The sequence below is a fragment of the Streptopelia decaocto genome (genome assembly GCF_964273445.1).
Source record: "Streptopelia decaocto genome assembly, chromosome: 2".
Taxonomy (NCBI): domain Eukaryota; kingdom Metazoa; phylum Chordata; class Aves; order Columbiformes; family Columbidae; genus Streptopelia; species Streptopelia decaocto.
Genome location: NC_138655.1, coordinates 44,391,309 through 44,414,329, shown reverse-complemented (window position 1 = coordinate 44,414,329; position 23,021 = coordinate 44,391,309). Strand labels below are relative to the sequence as shown.

Genomic DNA, 23,021 nt, shown 5'->3' with positions numbered 1-23,021 from the left:
CTTCTTGTATTTTTATTTCCTCTTGTTTCAGAATATAAACATTGGCAAATACTATCTTGATTTATTATCTCCCTGTTCACCATTGCCTCTTTCCCTCTCCCTGTTTTGAGGAAGAGTAATAAAATGCAAGTTTGTTATTTTTCAACCAGAGACTGCTAGTTTCTGTGAGGAAGAATGTCCCTTTTGTCTTAAACACACTTATTTTGGGGTGTTTTTTTTGTTTGTTTTAACCTGCATGGAAATAATTGCTATCTGAATCAATGCGCCTTTTCTGTAACCTCTCTGAATTGGTAGGAAAGAGTTAGTGGCCTGGAACAAAGATTTTGGGCGATAACCTCAAATTTCTTAGCAATATAACATTGCAAATGGACAATTCTGTGGTCTAGCAAATACATGTAAACATTTTTAAGATCCTGTTAATCTGACTTTGGGGTCACGAAAGAAGATGGCAGCTAGCCCAGATACCGAACTGTGACAGCACAGGGTCAGAGTTTCTCTCTTCGGGCAAACCTAAATTTAAGACAGTGTGTGTAACCTCAACTCTGCCACAGCCCTCCCGGGTTCACAGTTTGTTCAGGGACAGAGGAGGATCATATGCCGTGACCTCGTATGCTACCACCGTGTCATGGTAGTCCGTGACACACACCTGGACGTGTGCCAGTCATGTGGTCACAGTCTTGTCCCTGTCTCTGCTGGCTCTTGGCCTGACACACACTCGAATGTCTTGTAATATAAGGAAGGAACATAATCAAAGACTACTAGCTGAGGAAAAGCAGATTTTGTATTCAAAATGCTCTTTACATTCCTGATTTCGTTTGGTTTGTGCCACAGACTTCCCATAAAACCTTCAGCAATTTATCTGTTGCGAGCCCTGATTTGGCGTAAAAAAATGAAAATAATGGTGCTTCTCAGTTTCATTTGGTTGTAAGTAAATAACATTAATGTTAGTGAAACACTGGTCACTGAGGGAAGGCCAGAGAGGGGCTGGGAGGGGAAATTCCCCTTTTCTTAGGGAGTTTGGATGAGCCACATGAGAGGCTGCTGTAGTTCCCAAGAGCAGCAACACACTGAGAGAGACTTAAAGATGCTTCTGGCTGCTTCTTTATGAGCTCTGTCTGAATCTTGTGCTTTTTCTCTCTAGAGGCGGGTACAGACTCGTCCTTAGGATGTATTTGTTCATATGGAATGTGAGAATATAGAACACATCTAAATTTATTTACTGCTGACTAGCCAGAGAATTTCACTTTGGATTTGAGAGGAAACAGGAAAACTTCAGCTCAGACCAAGTAATTTGTGTTGTAAGCAGCTAAAGAAAGAGTAATTAGGAAAGGCTAAGTGGGACATAAATAAAATTGGAAGTTAGCAAGTGTAGTCTGTTCCAATGGGATACAGTTTAAAGCAGAAAATAAATACACTCTGAACTTCAAGACATTTCCATGTATAATATATGTTTTACTGGCTAATGCTGCATTTATTTTCTTTTCCTGTTATTTTCTGAGTATGTACCATTAACTGTGTTGTTACCAAAACTTCAATGTAAAAGCCAAATATTTAAGACCACAATGCAATATACAGAATATCACCGCATGAAGTCACCCTAACAAACCAACACAGATAGCTCTTAAGCAATTTTTGAAGCTTCTCTGAGGGGAAAGCCTTTCTTGTGGGAGAACAGATTTAATAGCCAGGCATGCAAAGTGTATGAGGGGATAGCCCACCCTTGGTTTTGAGCGAGGTTTCCTGTTAAAGTGGCAGTGGAAAGTGTTCTTCCCGGAGGAGGATGTGTGCCGTTCTGCTGTGTTTGCCTGAAAAAGCTGAATTCGGTCATTGTGTCTGTACTTTGGCTTCTTTCCCACTGTGAAAGTACAGAGCAAACTCCTGCCTGCTATTCCCTGTGAGCTCGATATCCTCTTTGAAGACCAGGGAAAAGAAAGGGGAAAACCCAAGGAGGTGAGTGAGTTCATTTACATACTGCGCTGGGACCAGGACATGGTTCAACACGTGATACAGTAGTGAAGCCTTTTGGGGAACTTGCTCAAGCCATTGAGAGGCATTCCCAGCTGCAGAGATCCAAGACTGAAATTTCTTGCTCACAAGCAAGAGTGAAAGTGCTTTATGACTTAATTACAGAACATTAATAACATGTTTTTTATTTAGTAAGACAGAGAGCTGGGACAGTATTTGAGTTTTATTGTTGTGTTCCTGTTCTTGCTCTTAATACTTGAAGTGTTTGGTACTTGCTGTCATTTCTGTCTTAAAGGTCTGTATCCCTGGGAGTCTTATGGTCTAGCTGATGAGGTAGCTAGGAGGAAAGGGCAAGGAGAAGCACCTAAAATGAGCTACATTGATGGTCATCTTGCGCTGTGACATCTGCTTGGACACTTTTTTTGTCTTTGAAATTGGGTTGGTTTACAGTGCTGTTTACTCCATTCCTGAGAAAAGAGCCATGACTGCTGCTCCAAGATGGGGTGTGTGCTCCTGCCATTTCACCTGTGCTGTCTCCAGCACACATCACACCCTTCGGGGAACAGTTTCTGTTTATCATCTCTGCACCAGTATTTTCCTGGGTTGCTGAACTGAACCAGTTCACAGACAGTGGGGAGCAGGTCTGGGCCCTCCCTCCCTTTTTTAGGATGAACCAGGCCTTAGATATGCTCAGCTGAACCATCTAGCCTTAAGCTTTTGTCTACAGTAAGAAGTTTTTCTGGATTCTGAAAGGATTTCAAGAAAACATTTATATCTTCTTTTCTGCATTTGCTTTTGACTGGAAGTTGACTTTAACCTGTTACAACTGGGTTACATGCAAGTGGAGTAGTAACCTCTTAACATGGTTTACCATCTAACAAGCCAAGAAAGAAGGCCTTGTTATAAAGTATGTTGTTTAGTAGTATAGCAGACTTATGAAGACTGTAGCTTGTAGTGCACCCTGTTTAAGAATAAATTGCATTAGGATAATAAGCATACTTATAGTGATATAATTGTGGCTGTATAGTGAAATACAGTGTTGGTAACTGAACTGGTAAAGGCAAATAAGTGCAAGTTCATGTGGACAAATAAGAGGTTGAAAGGCCTGCATGAACACAGGTCTCTATACCAGTATATTGAGCCTCCATAGAGATATAGCACTAATTTTTGCACTCAGATCTTAGAAAGTCTATAGTGGGTTTGAGGGACATCTGGAGGAAGAGGGTAGTTTTGTTTGGGCTGAGGGAAGACGGACCTGGAGAAAACCAGCAATATGACACACAGTGGGAAAAAGCTTCGATATGCAAGTCTGGTGAAGAGAGGTAGTTCTTAACTTTTCTGTCCTCATGATTTTTTATGGCCAACAATACCTTCAGTGGACATACATCACTAAAATGATTGTTTCTGGGTAAGAAATCTCCCTAGTTTCCCAAAAAAAAAAATAAATTCCAGGTCTTGCATGGCTGCACATAACTATGACTGTCTGGTCTACCCTACTCCTAGGTTACTTTGTATGGTTTTGGTCGTTCTCATAGGCATAGTTAGTTTTCAGTATCAGTTCTTTTCTTCGTTGGAGTATAAGGAAGGGAAGAGTGACAATTCAGAGTAAATTAAACCTGTTCTCTTCTTCGTATGTTTTTAGTTACTTTGAATGCCAATTTTATACACAGTTCAAGAAACTGCATCTCCTGAGACTTTTCAAAGAGCTGTGGGGCTTCTCTTGGGTTGGACTCAACTGAAAATATGAGACATGTTTCTTATGGTCTTAGTTGTTCCTTAAAGGTCAGAGCACCAGTTTAATTTATGACTCAGCACTCTAGTTACTAGAGTCTAGGTAAAATGGAGACTGTAAATAATTTTCACCACCATTTCTCAATTTAGAAGCAGTGTGTTCCTTTTGCACACAAAAAAATGCTTGCTTTCTGCCAAAGTGTTAAAATTTCAGTTAAGAAATTATAAATTTCTCCACTTTGTAACAACTGAGTAAAGAAGAGTTCAATCACCGCTTGTTCTTCTTTGTGGCCAAACACTTTTAAATAAGTGATTTAGGAGGTTGTATTTCAACAGGTGGGTTTTGTTTCTGGTTATTGGAAAGTGAATTTTTATCATGTGTTTGGGAAACTGTATCTGAGTTTAGGTAGAAATAAAAGTGTATCGCAAAGATCAAGACTTAGAGAGAAAATCTTTATCACAAAATAGTAAAATATACTTTAAAAAGAGTCTGCATAGGCTTATCACGGAATCTTGGAATTTTTGTTCATTTTATGGTTACCATTAAAGCAAAAACATCATGACATTTCTGGGAATCTTGTGTGATCTAAGGCTTATAACACTGAGACCGTGTTTATATTAATTTTTCATTTAAACATTTAAAAGTGAATACTTATCTGTCCTATGATTGAAGTTCCTGTTGCCTGCTACCAGCCTGGCAATTTTTGCTCTTGCTGGATTTTTCAGTGTTACTGTGAAAGGAGCTCCCTTCCTTAACATCTTTCTTTCAAATGAAGAAATTCAAAGTTGGTGTCTGGATGACAGCGAAATGAGCTTTAAACCATTGTCATTGACCCCGTTTCAAGTAAAGATGAACCTTTCTCCTTTACTGAGTGTTGCATTTTAGCTTGGTCTGCTCTCTCAGGAGTTTTGTCTGAAGGAATAAAACTTGGAAGTATATTCTCAGCTTGGTTTTAAGTAGAAAAGCTCAGAAACAGCAGTCGTCAAAGCTGGCTTTGGCTGTACGTGGTTTTGGCCCGGGCAAATGTACTTTCTGCTGAGGGGAAAAAAAGAAATTGCAATCCGTACCAGCTTTACCAAGCCCTAATACGAGGCTAATACGTGCCAACCTCAGCAGTCTCAAGAGCCCTTGCTCAGAGAGAGGTGGGGGTTTGCCCAGTCCTGACGCTTCTGGCGGAGGGTTTTGGGAAGCCGGGCTCTTCCTTTCCAGAGCAGAAATCCCTCTTGCGACACAGCGCTTTCCTCCTCGCCCTTGAAATCTTGGAATCTGTAACAGAGGCATGCAATTTTGCTTGTGAGGTATGCAGTCCCATGGTCCCCTTCATCTCAAAGGCAGCTTGAGAAAAATCTGTTCTTATGTCTTTTCTCCAAGGCTTAAATAGTCTTTACATTTAGTAAGTCCTTCTGCTGAGATGCTGATGTACAGATTTGTGTAATGAACTGCCAACAGCCCAAGCTGAAACATTTGCAATATGAAGCTACTTGAACAATTTCACTGTTCTGTCTTTTTTTTTCTCATACTATCGAGGGAGGTTGTTTTTTTTTTTCCCCTGGCTCAAACATTTTGGAGTTTTTTCAGCATTTATTGAACACTTGGCTCCAAAAGGACACCAAGCACTGTACTAGAGGTTTAAGATCAATTCCAATGATAACTATGTGCTCTCAGACCTTTAAAAAATCAGGTGTTTTTTTAAATCCAGGTATTTTGTAGGCAACTCACTGCTTGATACTGGAGCTGGAGGCATCGTGTTATCATGAATGGATGAGTTAAACCTTTGAGTGAAAGCTTAGAAGGATAGATGACCATACCTGTATGCGGGGTAATTATCTTAGTGGAAATACATGTGAGCACTATATATCAACTTAATGACAACAATGGAAGTTATGCTATTGCAACTTTGACACTTTAGTCCCCTGTTTCCAGTGGAGTTGACTGGTTCATTGCCTTTTGCCTGCCCTCCATGGTCTGAGGAGCAGTCTGAAGCTTGCTCTGTTTTCCTTGCAACTTCTCCCTTGGTCTGCCACATCCCTTTGTGCTTTATTTGTTGTCAACTTGTTTGATTAGATTAAGGAGGGATTAAGGGATCCAGTACTCTTAACAAAAGGCAACCCATCATTTATAAGTGTGTAAACATAATGTAATTACTTCTTAATTCCTTGTGTTAAATAAAAAGGGAGATTATTGAGCAGATAAACCCTGACAGTTTTTTGTGACAGTCAGATGAAGGCAATTTGCTGTCTCAAAGATGTGTGTGACGAAGATGAGTATCCCCCACAAAGCTCAGGTTTTAGTTGATATGAAGAGCTTCAGCTGCTTTGATCTCCTTGTGATCCAAATAGTACACCCGGTCAGTCCACACCGATTTCTAACTGTTTCTGATATTCCGTAAGGAAAGGAGGTGTTGTCTCCACTTGGACAACTTAGGATTTACCATTAATTGGTAGTTCAGCTCTCTTTACATTAGAAGTGGTAAAGGATAAAGAAAGGAAAGTATTCAGCTTTTATTAAAAAAAAATAATGTTTAAAAACCCTAACACGCATTTTGCTTCTATTTCTGCCATTGGCAGAGCTGTACTAGTGGTAATTCTGGGTAAAACAGTCATAAAAACTTAACAAGGAAAAAAACCTAAAAGGTAACTTCCCGTCTTGGTCTCCTTGCATTTGTTTTTTTTTTCTGCTTTCACAAATTAAGGTGAAAAGCTCTTTAAAACAAAAGAGTAAAACAAAAGAGACATTGAGGTAACATACTGTGTGCACTCTATTATGTAGGTAATTTAAAGGAGCATCTCAGTTATGAGCAGAACCATTTCTGTACAGGTCCTGTCAGTTTCAATTTTGTAATATTTTACTGTTTGAAATTTGGCATCTTGATTTCTAGATTTTTTTTGTAGGTGGTGTTTCCTGCCTCTCATGTGGAAGCGGAATTGAGAAGTGTTTCTCTGGACAGCACCATCCCCATACACTTTTGTAACTCCTTAGCAGTTGAATGTTTCACCTACTTTATTCTTTTGGGGTTTGGTGTGCATTATTTTTCTTCTTTCTTTCTCTGGCTTTGTTGTCTATACTCCATATTATGATTGAGACTTTATTATATCTCACAGGTCTGTAACTGGCTAATTCTGAGCTGGCTACCTGCAATATGTGTTCTGTGATAATGAGAGCAAACAGCAGGGCTTTCCTTACATGTCTCTGCCAGGCTGATGTCAAAACACTGATATCGGAAATGATGCCACCAGTTCTGTGACAAAGGTTTCTGTTGCCTTTTTTTTTTTTTTTTAACCTAAGACTCTGAACATGATCTGCTAAGTTGCCATTGAGCTCTTGCCATGATGACTCACATTTTACCATAGAATAAGCATCTACAGTTTTTCTCTCAGCCACAAGGCACTTGAAATGAGTTGCTGAAAGGTTTGGAGCCTTGCCTTGGGTGTAATGACGAGCTTCCTTATAACGAGCTCTATTTTAAAGAAGAGAGAGTGTAAAGCCTTTCTGTAAGAAGACTGAAATTAACTCTGGATAAATTGTGAATGGCTTACACTGACATGAGATTAGGGAACAGTTTGAGAAAAATACTTAGATTGCATTTGTAGTGTTTGTGTTCCCTTCTGTCACTTCTGCTAGCTTGGGATGGGGACTGCTTGGCACTTCAGTTTTGACAGGGCCTAGGTTACATGAGAAGAACAAAGATGGAAGCAGCTATCGCACACATGGCAGTTCCTGGTTGTCTACCACAACTGCAAAGGAACAAGTCACAATGGGTATAAGTGTTGAAGAGCACGTCTCTTTTGGAAGTTGGGTTTTGTATATATTCATTGGTGTGGGGTTTTTTTAAGGCAGTAAAGAGCGTGAAGCACAGGATGCGTTAGAGGGTTTCACTGGCGCTCTGACACCCGAGGCCCGTGGTGCACCCTTCCCTCGGTTGTTGTGCCTCTGACGACTGTTCCAGCCCCTGCACAATGGCACAGCCTCGCTTCTGCCGGCATGGGGGTGATGGGGCTCTGCCAGGACCTGGGTCTGACCAGAGGGACTGCTCCGGCTATAAGATTTTCTTGTTCTCTTTCTTTTTTTGAGGGCGAGGTTTTTTGTTTACTTTGTTTTTCAAGTTGGATGAGTTCTTGATCTGGTTCGCAGCACAGCCCACAAACGCGTCAGCCTAAATGGGGGGTTGGAGGTGCACTACAGGGTGAGTGTATTGTGAAGCCAAAGCTTCCTTTGCTGTGTTGCTATAGACAAGCTACCATCCTCTCTACCTTCATTTCTCATTTCATGAATTAAAGGGGGAAATAGTTGAACTAAGTCAGGAGTTACAAGACTCTTGTTTATCAAAACTGTTGTGTGAGCTCTTTAATTTTCGTGCAATACTCTAAATTCTTCAAGGAAAGGATACTATTAAAGAACTGGGTATTGCTTTCAGTTGGCTTACCACCTGCATTTTTAGAGATTAATGCAGTTAACAGTTTTAATTTTTAAAACACCTTTTTCAGTAGGGGGGACATCCTGCGCTCTTAAAACACAGAGCTACCCATGCTGGGGTTCCAGTTGTCAGGCCAATAGCTCTTTCTTGTCCCGAGGACTGAAGCGGCATGCTTAGAAAAATGTTCAATTGATTCAGCGAATCTGTATGTTTAGCAGAGGTTCAGAGAAGTCACAAATGGTCTCCTTTCTGTTTTGAATTTCCACTAATCATGGTTGTCCTCTAATCATTATTGTCCTTTTAAAATCTGCAGGACTAGCATAAAACAACCTCTTGTTTCATGATTTGCTGTGACACATCAGCTACAATAGAGCAGTGACACCCGTGAGAAAAAAAAAGTATTGTTTAATAGCATGAGATACAAGATTTTAGAGTTAAATTGTCCATTACCTTCTTAAAACAGAGTTGAAAAATGAATGCCTGCAATACAAGATTATTGCACTTGGGAAATACAGTTCCTGAGCTGCACCAGAGCATTTTCTGTTAGAGTAAGTTAAGTGAAATTGTTGGAACTAATAAGTGTTTTCAGTCCTAAATGTGAAAGTCCTTGTTTTAATTTAACTTCACCTCAGTTTCCTTCTGTGCTTTCTTTGTCTGATAGAGGCCGATACACCCACGTATGTCTACAAACAATCACCAAAGCGATGAGCTGACGAAGGCGTTTCTCTTGAAGGCTGGGAAGGGAAGGATTGATGTTGCCGAGACACGCCAATTGTTACAGGCTTATGAAGCCATACACCTGTGTAATTAGTGAAATGTGGGACTTCACATTTGGCAAGCGATATCTCTAGTGAGTGTTTCAGTAGACTTTTGTTGGAAATAGGCGTTTTAGATTTGTGTGGTTGGTTTCAGTGGGGAGGAAGGAGTTGGCAGAGTGTCTGGGAGATTAAGACTTGCTGTGTGAATAATATGTAGCAGAGGTAATAGGTTGATAAAGGTGGAGTTAAAATACTCTCGTCCCTCAAATACTAAAATATGACTTACGTTGTACTCACAGTAACTTTCCCTTTGAGGTATCTGGCTGAAGACTTAGATTTAACCCTGTCTTTGTGACTTATCTCCTCGCTAAGTTGAGTGGGTCAAGAGCAAACATTGCCAAGAGTGCAGGCAGGCCATGGGAAAAGGACTGTGCTTTGGTTTGTGGCTGCGTACCTTTATGAACGTTTATTTCTGTGGAAGCTGCAATTTCAAAAATAAGATTGTCTGAACAAGTATTGCCAATTGTGTTTCTTCTTTACTGTGTTGTAGTGGCGTGAACATAAATATTTCCCCCTCAGTTCAGGAATCGGCCACCTTTCTGTTGAACAGTCAGAATCTGGAGCCAACACCTAGGCGAAACAGGCAGCTCTTATTTTCTTCACGACTTTCAGTTTCAGTCACACAAGTAAAGTAGGATCAAAAATGAAGATAAATTGCAGAAACAGTCATAATGCAAATCCTCAACTTCTGATTTTTATCAGACGAAAAAGTAAAGAAATGTCTAGTGCATGGTATTCAGTAGCATTCCTGAAAGCAGGCAAGGAAAGACCCTATTCTAGGTAATGAAATGAGGGCCAAAATATAATAAACCAGGCACTCTTTTATTTGCCATCAGCCGTCATGGGGCTTATCTGTGTTAAAAATCTGGGTTTCTTTTTTGTATTGGAGCAGCTAAACTCTGATGCAACCCCTCTATTTGACTTCCCGTGGTTGTAAAAAAGGTAGTGCAGCAGTGGAACTGGGGGCCTTAAGGCAAAGCACCCTTACCCGTACTACTATAAAAATCTCGAGGGATAGCTATGCCTCAAAGCCTTATACTTTATTGCATTATATTAATTTTGTTCTTTAAAGCAGTAATTTTGTGGCTGATTTACGATTTGTTTATAAAGGGAAAATAAATTATTTTGGTTTTATTTTTTAGGCACCAAATCTTGCCAGCATAACCAGTTAACCTTATAATAGCATCATTGAGATATTAATGTGTGCACTACCTTATTTTCTGCTTTATCTGACCTTTATCTGTTTATTTTAATATCCTTTGTGGTTGTTAGTTACGTATTTTTATTGTAGACAGTGAGGGATTTTGGCGTCTGTTCAGCAAAGTTTAGCCATTGCAGATGCTTGCAGCATCACATCCTCTTGCAAGGTGTGAGTGCTTGTGATTCAGATCACTAAACTAGTAGAAAACTAATCAGTGAAGGGCAGGTGTCCTCTTCAGCTGGGTCTGGGAGAGATGGACCTGGTTACAGCACACCACATGCTTGTGGATATATTACGGTTCTTGGCTATGTGGTCATGACTATAACCACGCTATATCTGCTGTGCTGTTCACTTCTTCAGAGTCACTTGCGCATTTTCAGTGTGGGGCTGTGCTAAGCACTAATGTTATTCCTGTTTGTGCAACCGTTTGTCAGTTATGCTTCCACAGTTCGGAGATAGGTAGGAGAACATGAACTGTAATTCTTCAGTGTGATACCATGCTAGTTTCTCAGTGGGTGTTTTCCTTGATGCGTGACATCTGATTTGGCTTTCAGGGACATGAAAAAACCTGTGAGTGATTTAGTTCAATTTTCTTGAAAGTCTACTGCAGCGTTCTCAGGGTTGAAAAGTAAAAGAAAGCAGAAATAGGAATGGAGATCTCTTCTCTTAGCTGTATCTCTCTATCCACAGAAGTATGTGGATGAAAAGACCTTTCTCTTTCCAGCATCAAGGAGACAGAGATGTGGGACCTTCAAAGCTCATCTAGTCAAAACCACCTGCAGTGACCAGGGACATCTTCAACCAGATCAGGTTGCTCAGAGCCCCGTCCAGCCTGGCCTGGAATGCTTCCAGGGATGGGACATCTGCTGCCTCTCTGGGCAACCTGTGCCAGTATTGGAACAATGTACCATCTTGGAAAAGAAGTAAATTTAACTACAGGAAGCAGAGAGCAGTCTGCAGCAAGGTTTCGTTATGATTTTTCATAACCCAGTGAAGCTGCCTGTGATGTGCTGCTGGAGCTTGCGATGCTGAGAGCAGCTGATGCTGTGAGAACCTGTGCAGAACTCACCTCTGCAGAACTCACCTCTCCCGCTTTGGCAAGGGAACTTGCCAGGTGAGCGATTGCCCCTGTGCCGTGCTGGCCCTGCCTGGGCAGCACAGCGGGCAGCGTGCCGCTGAGGGCAACTGTGGTATGGCTGTGCCAGCGTGGGCCCCTCATCCTTATGTGGGAAACAGTGAGAAGGACATGGCCAGTTCTGGAGCGTATCCCCTCTTAAGGACATCCAACGAATCTCATTCTGAAGCTGTTTGTTTCTGTTCATCAACTGTAAAGAGAGACAAGGAGACTGGTTCATAAGGTTTGCTAGACAAATCTCAGCCTTAAATGTCTGATAAATGTTTTAGGCTTAGAACATCTCCAGTTATTTGCTGATATCTTAGTGTCTAATGTAATACTTCACGTGTCCCTGCAGACGGTGCCACTCTACCCATCCATATGACATAATATATTTTAAAGGTTTAAATTTATGGGTATGCTGTAGCTGAAGTGAGCAGCAAACATTCTTACCGTAAACCTAGTGCAACTGCTGTATTTTATTTTAGATATACAAATAAATTGCTATTTTGGTAAGCAACTATTTTCTTTCTTGGCTCCAATTACTTGGGTAAACAAGACTTCTAAGGTTGTATTTGGAAAGACTGATGCTTTGTTTATATTACCTCTTTCTGTTTACATATGTGCTCAGATTTAAGGTATTATAGCTATAGAGAAAGATAGGTCTAACTGTAATACAAAAAACCCAATAGCAAAACCGTCATCTTGCACTGCTGACGTAGTAGATGTGCTGCAGATCACTTTGTCATGTGAATGTGAGAAGTGAGATTCCCTTTAGCAAATTCTCCTTAGCACCCAGGCTGAAGAGTTGGCAAACTGTAGAATAAACTTATTAATGTAAGCATTTTTTGTTTGGATGCAATGATTATCATTTGTTCTCTTTGAGAATTACATTCGTGTTACATCCTGCTCTTAACAGAGCTCATGGCAGTTGCAATTTGTCAAAATTTGCCTTCTTTATGAACTTTGGTTTTGCTGACAAATTAAATTCAAAATTAAAACAAGAAATTGAGTTTACACTTTTTTGCTGCCAGGATCCTTCCCCAAAGATGGTTAGCGTAAAGTTCTCAGGAGAGACTCATATCCTCTTCTTTTATAGGAGGTGTTTTAATGAGCCACCTGAAGGCAGAGAGTAAGCAAAATTACTTCCTTTTCTTTTTCCATCAGGATTATCACTTAGGGCAAGTGTTTTCAAACAAACATTAGAAGTCTCTTGCTGTGTTTACAGTTTGGGAGGAGGGCATCCACAGGTAGTTTTTTTTCCATGTGTAAGTTTTATATTCAGTTTCTGTGAAAAGCGTAGAGATATTTCCGTGGCATAAAACAAACACATATGTATATGCCAGTAGATAGAATTGCTTTTGTCATATAATGTGTGCCCTGTAGCAACCTTAATCTGGCAGCAAGGAGCACTTAATGTAGAACTAACTGAATTGATTTTCAAGGTAAATAGGTGAGGTTAAGGGACATAGCAAGGGGACTTACTTTTTTTGCTTATTTACTTATTGAAAATTATACTGATACAAATGGTAAAATTATCTCAAAAAAGCTATTTGAAAAATGGACTGGCCTCTGGAATATTTTCCATGTTGAGCATGAGATGCCGTGGCTGCACATCCCGGCAGTCCTTGTCCTGCAGGTCTCTGTTTGACCTGCATTTCCCCTGCGCTGGTTCCCTGAACATGTGTTGGGATAGACCTGAATTATGTCCTTTGATTGGGGAACCAGACAGTGCTTGTCGGTCTCGATGTCGAAACCCTTTTTGTCATCCGAGGGTGACTCTGTGTTCTGTTCTTCCTGGAAGTGCCATCCCTTTCCCTGGCTCAGAGGGGAAGAGTGTGCGGATTTCAGCGCTCGGGGGGGATCCCGGCTGGGACTGCGAGTTCTCAGCCGCAGAGCCTGGTTTTGTGGCTGCTCCTGTTCAGCTGGCGCTTAATCATAACACTGTTAATCGTAACTCTGCCTTTGAGATCCGGCACCACGGGGTGATGTTCGCTCGTTGTTGGAATACCGAGAGACAGAAAAACAGCTGGCAAGAATCTTTCCGGGAAGAAAGAAAGAAAGAAAAAAAAGCAAGAGCAAAACAAAAGAAGGTGGCAGCATTCATTCGATACAGAGTCTGTGTTTAGATTTTTTTTTTTAAATCTTCTCACCTGCAGTGTTTGCTGTATGTCTGAGTCTGTTATAGTAGCAAAGAGACATTATTATCCTTTCAGAAAGTGCAGCACACATGATACAGGCCGAGCCCAGGAGCAATGGAAGCACGGTAAAGGCTCAGATAAGATGATACAAGTGAGCGCAGAAGCAAAATGCTTTCTTGAAATTTTACCAGTCATTAATTCTGCGGCATGAATTACTGATTTTCAATATTCTTTCGCTGTGTTTTCTGGTCTAGCATAGTATTTTTTTCCCATCTGTGCCTACTCAAATTTTTTGCCCTTCATGTGTACCTCGTTACTATTACATTGTTATTAAAATGCAACAGCAACATCTACGCGGCAGTACTACCTAAATAGAAGCCAACATTGCACATAGGCATGTATTTTGTAATGGACATGTAATTTTACCACATTTAAAAAATTGTTTGATGGCTGTTAGGCCTGTTTTTTTGTGATTTAACAACCTGAAAAAGACAGCTTGGAGAACAAATAACTGGTAAGCTGCCACAGTTGTGTTTAGTGTGTGTCCTTACGCCAGGTACCCTCTCTGACAGCACGAAAGAGAAACTCCCTGGATGGCTTAATGAGGCTTTCCAAATTACCGTGTGCTCTCCTGCTCAGTCACAGCCAGACCTTCAGAGCTCTCTGTAAAGGCCACCTGCCTTCTGAAGTGGAAGGGGGAGGGTTTGGGTCAGGAGGATTTACATTTACAGAGAGCTGTTGTGGGTGGGAAGAAACTCTTGCATGTATTAAGGTCTTGAATTTTTTCAAAACTTTTTTTTTTTAAGCCTTTACAGAGTGGACTTACATAAAAATGGAATCCCAGAACAAGTTTAGAATATAATAAAGTGAAATCTGCTTGCATCTCAAGCCTTTCCTGTGTTCTGTGATGAGTTTATAAAATTAGGGATTTGAATACTCAAATACGTAGCCATGCATAGGTTTATGACTGTCATTATGTGATTGGTTGGGTCATGGTCTGTGGCAGCAAAAGGCAATATACTGAACACTGTCAAGACAGGACGAGCTTGAGACATACTAAAAATGCACATAATGCTTAACTGCTTTTCACAATCTGCTTTTCTGTAAGGCTGTGCCTTTATGGGCATGGAGGCAAAATGTGGTGGGTGTGATGAACAGACCAGCCCTATCAGATGAGATAGGAGTTCTGCCTATCTGGGTACCCTGTCTCCAGGGGTGCATGTCGGTGGGGGAATAAAAGGACTGGGCAAACACAGACAGATTCTTGCCTGGATTAACTTGCCAGCCTTCAGCAAACTTCAGTTCAAGGACTTCCAAGGCCAGAGGTTGCTTTTCTGCACTTGGCAACATTTCTTTTAAAATGCACTTAGGCCAGTTTTTATGGGAAGGACAGTAAGTTACATTCAGTTTAAAATGAGTGCTCCTGTAGTTGAATAAGGCTTTGAAATGAGATTCTCTAATGCTGTTTGGTTCTGTATAGCTGGTTACCCAAACAATACCTGAATGATGAAGCTCTGTTTAAATAAGCTTCTTTAAACGATTTTCAGCCCACATGTACATGTAACCACAATGTAGAAAGCAGATATGAATGTTTGGCAGATAAAGACAGTGGTGGTGCAGGAATTTGGAGGACAACAACAAAAAGAAATTAAAAGACAAGTGATCTGGGGGTAAGGTTCTCTAAAGAAAAAAAAATCCACTTCATTCCCTCCCCAAATTTAGAACGTGGGTGTTTTTGCTGTGTATATCGGCCTCACAGAGGTCAGGCTGTGGCAGACAGGTCTCTGTTCATGCCATGCACCTTGGCAGCAGGCAGCCAGAGGGGCTACTGACAGCGATAGCTGAAGGCTGGGGGGTTCCGACCCTCTCCCCCGAGCGGGCAGCGCTGTTCTCTGGCGGGCAGCCCAGGGGAGCTGGAAAGCAACATGCTCTGCACAATCTCTGCCTCTTGACCAGAGACAGTCAGGGTCACAGACGTGAATATTATCTTTGTGACGCTTCAAGCGAGCAAACAGATTTTTTTTTTTTTTTTCCAAAGGAATGTTGCATGCAGGCGGTTGAATGTAAAAATGCCGTATCAGATCTTTCAAGAGCTGTTCCCTTGAGGGGATGTTGGGTCAGCTCAGCCGCCTGGCCGGGGCAGGGACAAGGCAGGGGAGAGGGAAGGGAGCGCACATGCGTGTGCATGCACTTCTGTGTGTGTGTGTGCACGCACATGTGGGAGTCACGGAGTGGCCCCTTTTCCCTTGATGAGTCCCTTGTGTCTTCCCTCCGATGGTAACTGAGCCAGGGAACTCCTCTTTTTTCCTGTATCATAGTCCGGGAATCTTGCCCTGGACATTTTTTCAGCCGAGCACATTTACATAAAGGAAATCAGCCCAACAACGCCTCTTTCGAACAGTGTTTGTACTAGACAGTCTTGCACTGGTTTCAGGTGTGCTCCTTTTTTTAAAAAAAAACTGATAAAGAGGAAAATACAGAACACTAGTAGCTTTGCTTTAAAAACAGATGTATAAAGGTGTTAAAATACAATATCCTAAATATTTTACTTGCACAACTTAAAGCAAGAAGGCACTGACATTATTGCATTTATATATGTTTTTTCCACATCCTGTTTAGTGATGCAGTTGATCAAGAGAATATTTTTTATTTGGTCCATCTTGAATTGCAAATGAATATGAGTGTGAAGCATCAGGAGGAGCAGCACGGGAAGGGTCTTGCAGGGTAGCTGCAGACCAGAGTATGCTCCTTGGGAAAGGAGACTAAGAGAAGCGTGCCTTTGGTCTGACTGAAAAACAAGGGGACAGTCTTTGAAATAGAAAACCAAATAAATAAATAAGCAAGCAGGGAGGGAGGGGGTCTTGCCACCAGAGAATTTTGGCTTACACAGGGATGAGTTATCAGCTGGCACAAGCATATTTCTGTTGGAGTTAGAAGATTATTTCTTGCTGACAGTACTTCAGTTGTAGTGGGAGTAGTCAGGAGAAAAGGCAGGTAGTTTTGCTGGAGCCTCATTGCTTTGTCAAAGATATTTTTCTCCTGGTTTTGCCTGTGGTAGCACCTGACCCAGCTCAAAAACAGGGCCTGGTTTGATCCTGTGTATGTAAAGACTGGCCTATCGTACAGTGATATTGTATCTGCTGTTATTTTAGCAAAGGTACATATAGAGTGAAAAATCTGGAAAAGAAAAAGAAAATGCATGATGATTCCTTTATGAGAAGTCAGTCAGCTAGGCCTTCCTTAGATTCAGATTTATCAGGTTTTTAAATCTGGCTGTAAAATCCCTGCTTCTGAAACTTGGTATGAGCTTCCAGGCCTGAGAATAGGGATGGCATCCTGTGTTAAACTACATGGGATATGTTTCAGCCTCTGACCAGCTTACAGTTGTTTATTTGGTAAATGTGTGTGTAGAGGAGTTCTTTCACCCTCTATTGTATAAACCTTTCTTTGTACTGGCTAATTTCACTATTGTTCTTGGAATGTCATTCTTACTTTAAACTTCAGGGTTTTTTGCTTTGCCAAGGCCAAGATTTCCATGATGGCACACCTTCTCCCTTCTGTTTCTCTCTGTTTTTCTCCAAAATCTGCATGTTTTTGCAGGTGTTTTCCCACAACTTCAAAGGCTTTGTTTCTGCTCTTTTCAGCAGAGCAGGCCTGGGTGCAATAGCAAGAGGTACCCGTACTCCAAAATGCTCCTTTCCCCTGGAAGTGTGTTGCTTCTGCAGAGCTCTTCAGCTGAAGCAGGTTGTCCAAGAACCGGCCCTTCATGTGTGACCGTGTGTCACAACCTCACTTCTGCCGCGACTCTTCCCAGTTTGTACAGGCTGTTGATGGCCCCTGTTTCGGTGGGTGTGTTTGTATCAGGCTTGTAGGAGTTTTACTGTGTTTATGATAGTGCTTCAAGCAATGCAGGTTGCAGTTCTGTTTTCTTAGGTCCTCTAGGAAAATACAGATCTCTTTCATGTTCTGAAAAAGTTGGCCCTAGGTTTTCTTTCTGTAATGATTTGTCTGGTGTTTTCCCCTTTCTTTCAACTTGGTTTACAATTAGTTTCAAGGAGCTGTATTCATATGACTGTGCAGCATTGAGAATTGTGGTAGGTAAACTTGGCTTATTGGGTTGGTAGATGTTGAAGCATTTTAAAGAAATACAGAAAAAGAGATCTGTGTACCTTTTTTTTTTTAATAGTAAGGGCATTCATCTTGCTCCTACACCTGTAATTGCCTTCTATCTGAAGCAGATAAGACTCTTCCCTTCTAGAAATAAATATTCTTTGAAACAGAAAAGCAAATCTAGAACATGCTGAAGCTGTGTAGCCTCTGAAGGCTGATGGGATCACAAAAAAGCAATCCAGGGGTTCATCCATCTTATTGCATTATTGAGTCTGCTGTGCAAAGTCACCAGCCGTCTTAGATGAATCTGAAAAATAAATTCTGGCATGTAAGAATAGTGTGATACAGCATGAAAATTCTCCCAGACGTGATCTGGTGGCTGCTTGTTGTTGCAAATGTTCAGTGAAATAAAACAAAAATTAAGCAATTACTTGGAGACCACAAGTATAAGATACCAATATTATAATTATAAGCTTTTGCTGGTTCTGCACAATTATGTCTTTAAAGTAATGCAGGAATATTAAGATTGCTTTTGATTCAAAAAAGAAAAAAAAAAGACAATGTTAAGGACAATGTTGAATTTAATGTTATTTCTCAGAGGGTTTTTCCTTGTTTCAAGTGTAAGAGAGCAAAGGTATAGAATCAATCTGTTGTGATTTAATGGAGAAGATGGTACACATATTACATAGAAGCAAAATGACACTCTGAAAATAATTCTTTTGAGTGATAACTTCAAAGTACATGTACTATTGAGGGCTGTTTTCCACCCTGAAAAGAAGAAAGGTATTTTGTTTATCACGGAAAAGCAGTGTTTCTGTGGCAGGCTGAAAGTTTGACTCAGGCTGTGTCTACACCAGGATGTTTCAGTAAGAAAAGTTCCCACTCCCACTGCCAGCACTGCTGTCTTTTCAGTGATGACTCTGGTGGGTGGATTACTGTAGGCAGGACTTCACCTAAAATAGATTTCTGTGGTACGTGGCTTATTCTCACCGCCTTTACCTTTGTTACACATTTATCAATGGTAGCAGCAAATACAGTGGAAAAATGGATTTTTCTCAGCTCAGTAAAGGTGAAATGGACCACAGTGCAGGTAAATTTGTTCTAAAACCTGCATAAGGACCTCTGGAGCTCTGGATGGCAGCTCTCTGTGTGGGGTCCAGCCAGTTCCCTTTGCCTGGTGTCATTCAGTGACACCTCCAGGCTGCTGCCCACCTTTTTGCAGAAGCAGAGTTTGACCAGCTCAGAGGAACCTTCAGCTTTGCTGTTGCGCTCCATGGCACTGAGCAAGCTCCTGCTACCTTTAGTGATCCCTGCTGTGCTAGCACAGAACCCAGAACTACTGCTACTTTCACCTACTCTCCCCGTATTAAAGTGTTGATGGCACTGGATTTGTCTGTGTAAGAAAAGAAGCAACGGCACCAGGCCAGACCAGAATTTGGTCTTGCTCCATGTCCTGGCCAAGCAACAATAGGAAATGCCCAGAGATGAGTTCCAGAACGACGGGACACGTATAAGAACAAGTCTGATGGGAGTTCTTAGGTTCGTTTGTAGTTATGTTTGTTTGTTTTAATATTAGATTTAATATTAAAATACTTAAATAAAATCAAGCATATGCATATATTGAGCTGTCTTTCTGAATACTAGAGTTTGCTCAGGGACAGGTATTTGTTCTTGCTACTGTGCGTGTGAAGACACTTGTGAGCGTGTGTGCAAGCATGGACTCGTAGAGAGTCCTCGCCAATAGCAAATGCCAAATCTCTGTGGGAGAAAATGGTAATGTTCTTAATAATGTCTTCAAAAGGTTGAATAATGCGTTTGAAAATTGAATTTATTTGTTTAAATTTCTTCGACAATCCTCCAAACTTGAACCAAATGGCCATGTACCCTGACTCTCCATACCTTGTCCAGCAGTTCTGAGCTCAAGTCCTTCTCTGTGACACATGGCCCTCAGCTGCTTGGGTGGATATTGCAGAGCTCTGCTGGTCTGACAAGCAGCTTCTCCTGATACCTCAGCAGTGGTGACACTGTGTAAGAGGGGCAGAGAGACCACCCTCACCTTTCCACCACAGTCAGAGGACTTGTTGGTGTAACCTGTTGCCTCAGATCTCTGGTGTGTTGTGGTGCCTAGGAAGGAAATAAAGAATTGGACACCTTCTGTACAACAGAATACTATGCAGGTTTCCTTCCTCTTCAATGGCAAACTGTGGTCCTTACAATCCTATGGATCCGGGGAACATGTTCATCCTCCTGTGGGGTGCTCTAGAACTGGGGCTGGAGGAAGGATTTGACCTTTCTTACTAGGTAATTGTAGGTAAATGCAAAGTGCACCAATAAAATTATGGACTCTGGGTTGTTACTATCCAGGAATGTAGTTGTAGTGTTCTGCTAGCTTTATTAATGTGTCAGAATGGAGTCAGAAACATCATGATGTCACTACAGAAATTCACAGTGCATTTTTAGGTTCGAATTTCAGTCCCCCAAATCAAAAATATGTAGCAGAAGTGGAAAAACGTCAGAGAAGGATGACAAGGAGCGCTTTGGAGCAGCTTCCCTATGAGAAATGACTGTGATGACTAGGTCTTTTCACCTTGAAAAAGCAGTGTCTGTGGGAGGATGTGATAAAGGTCTGTGTTAGGAAGCGCATCGAGAAGGATGATCGCTCACTGCCTCTTTTAAAAGCAAGAAGTGGGGGGCAGCAATGTGACCACAAGGTGACAGATCAAAACAAATAGAAGGAAGTGGTTTCTCACATGAGTGTAATTAGGCTGTAGAGCACTGTGGATGCTGCAGGATGTTGTGGATGCTGTAAATGTTCAAATGGTCAAAAAGCAGGCCCCTAAGTTCCTGGAAGAAATGTCTACCAAAGACTGTTAATTAAAAAGATACTACTTCTGCCCTAGGAAGCCCCTCAGCTGAAAGTTTTTAGAAGTTATTAGAGGACAGTGTTCTGGAGAACTTTCACTGGGTGCTTGCCTTTTTTTTTGTTTTTAATAGTCTTCCTCAAACATCTGTTGTTTGCTCCTGTAAGCTGGAGTAGGGGTTGGTGGGCCTCTGATCTCACACTACTACAGCCATTTTTGTTTTCTCCGACATTCACCACGAGTTTTAATATGATGTCACTTTGCAGTTTGCTGGCTTCCCCTTTTTTCACCTTTCAGAATCCCTCTGATATATCCCTGGAGTTTCTGGTGGCTCCAGTTGTCATCCCTCAGCCACCTCAGACTCTACGTGCAGTTTAGCACTGGGAGCAGAGAGAAGTAGTCGTCTGAGTAATGATCTCATGGCTAGTCAGACACGAGTTGATATATGGGGTAAACACACAGATTGGAATTCTTTCATAACATCTTGATTATGAAAAGATAACCATGATGTTGATATCTCCCTAGTTACTTGTAAAACCCTCACACTGTGTGTGGGGGGAGTGCTTTTGTTTTGTTTTGTTTTTAAAGCAGCTTTTTTGTTTAATGCTTTATTTTGTGCAGTGTTTTTAATAATAGAACTTTGCATATTTTAAAAATGGTTTTGTGCCTGACTTTTGTGTTAGGTGTTAGAAAAGTCCCAGGATCACAGCTGGAGTAGTTTGTTAGCAAATTCTCTCAAAAGTATTACCCCAATGAGCTCAAGAGAGGGTTTTTTTTTGTACCAGTTTGTACGTAAGTGCAGCCTGTGAGTGGAGTTTTATGTTTGGTGGTGCCAAAGGTTAAGCTTTGTTGTGATAAATTGTGGTCCAGAATGCCAGAAATTTCAGGTGCTTTCTTCACCGACGAAGCCAGTGGCTGGAGAGCATTAAGCAACTTCCCAGTCTTGGCAAAGCCTGGTGTTCCTGGAGGTGCGTGAGGTTTGCTTTGATACCCACCCGGGCTTTCCTGCATCAGAAGGCCTGCACATCCTTTTCAGTTAGCCCATGGTGCACCTCCCTGCAGAGGTGAGAGCGCTGGGCGTGTGATACAGCCGTGCATAATGTTAACCACAAGCTTTTTATAGCAGAGCTCTTCTTAAATGTGAAAATTTCCATACAACTTTTTTTTTTCTTTTTGATGCTACAGGGTGTCACATTTCAAAAGGCAGCACTATGGCAAGCCAGTGGTTAGTTTACATAATTACTTTGAAATTAGGAAAATGATATAGTGATAAAAAAGTTGGCTTTGCGTGCAGTAGTTTCTTGCTGGAGTGATTTTTTAGGTTTACAAGTAATTTTGTTGAAAATAAAATATTATTTTGCTAAAAGAACTTATGCTACAATAGAGAAGATTTTTTTCATTACTTGTGTTGTTTTGCTAATTTCCTTAGTTTGCTTTTCACCTAAGCGTGAGTGACAAATGGTAACAGATTAGGTTATAACAATATATGCATTTAATAGCTATGTATTCTTTTCTCTGTGTGTTTTATTCATGGAATGAATCCTTAAACAAAATATGTTTCCAATAGGGAAGCAAAACAAATGTCTAGCTGTTCACAAATAAAATGCATCGAATTCTAGAAGCAGACATTTTAAACATAGCATGAGTAGCTTTTTTTTTCAGTTGTATCTTCTGCAGAGCTGCTGTTCTGAGGTGCTGAAGTTTCTTTGGAAACATGACACAGTTGAGAATTGTATACACGACATACATGACTCTGGACATTGGTCTAGCTGTTTAATACTATTTCTTCATGGAGAAAAGAGTACAGTCAGCCTTGAGAACTTGTACCACAGTAATCTGTTGCTTTGAGTAAGATAATTTCACAGAAAGAGGTACCAGCTGATTTTTGTTTTCTGTCTTTGAGGGGAAGAAATTTCGCATTATGAAAGGGTGAGCTCGCAAACACAGTATTCATTCAGATTGTTCGGCCAATGGTAAATGACACTGATGGAGGCTCACATGGAAGGGGTGAGATTACTCACTCATGGATGAACATTCTGGTTTGGGGCAATCTCTAGGCATGGCAGAAGGTAGATCTGTTCCTAATGGCTTTTCTATTTGGGCTACGTATTAGGAAGATAGTTATTGTCCTTGGGTGGTATGTGGGCAGAGATCCATCTGGACCTGGGAACTTTGGTGGGTTTTTTAGATTGTTATCAGTGTTTGTTCAGGCATTTATTGGACACATTACAATTTTTCACAGGTAAAACATTACAAATGGCACTCAACCCCAAGCAAGAGGCAGCATAAGCAACTTCCTCCATATTGGACAAAGTAAGCGATTCCTAGAGAGTTACGGATGGGTCCTGTATGATGTTCCTATGGGGGATGATTCCTCGTGCTTCTGGGCAGCAGAGTAAGGCTCTGGCATGCTTTTATCCTGCATGTACTACTGCTGTTCCGCTTGCTGGGCGCTAAACCTTCTTTGCGCAGAAATCGTTGTTCTGAGACTTGAAATTAGCCTGTTTCATAATTACGGTGCACGTTGTAGGTCATTGAAATGTTAAAGAGTGTTCGGTTAATGCAGTGTATTCTTCCAAAAAATGCTCTAGGCATTTTACACTTTATAAAAGAAAAAAAAAAAAATAAAAAGCCTAATAAAATACGCAGGGCGAGCAAACAAAAG

The 23,021-nt window shown here is 41.1% G+C and overlaps 1 protein-coding gene and 1 long non-coding RNA gene across 6 annotated transcripts in view; both read left to right on the top strand.

The window, feature by feature from the left end:
* Positions 1–23,021, top strand: part of SPIDR (scaffold protein involved in DNA repair) — a 212,271-nt gene that overhangs the window by 111,394 nt on the left and 77,856 nt on the right. The window lies entirely within an intron of this gene.
* Positions 1,749–10,917, top strand: LOC309435727. Its single transcript, XR_014183221.1, has 3 exons — positions 1,749–1,950; positions 8,773–8,961; positions 10,821–10,917. It is a non-coding gene; the product is annotated as an uncharacterized lncRNA (long non-coding RNA).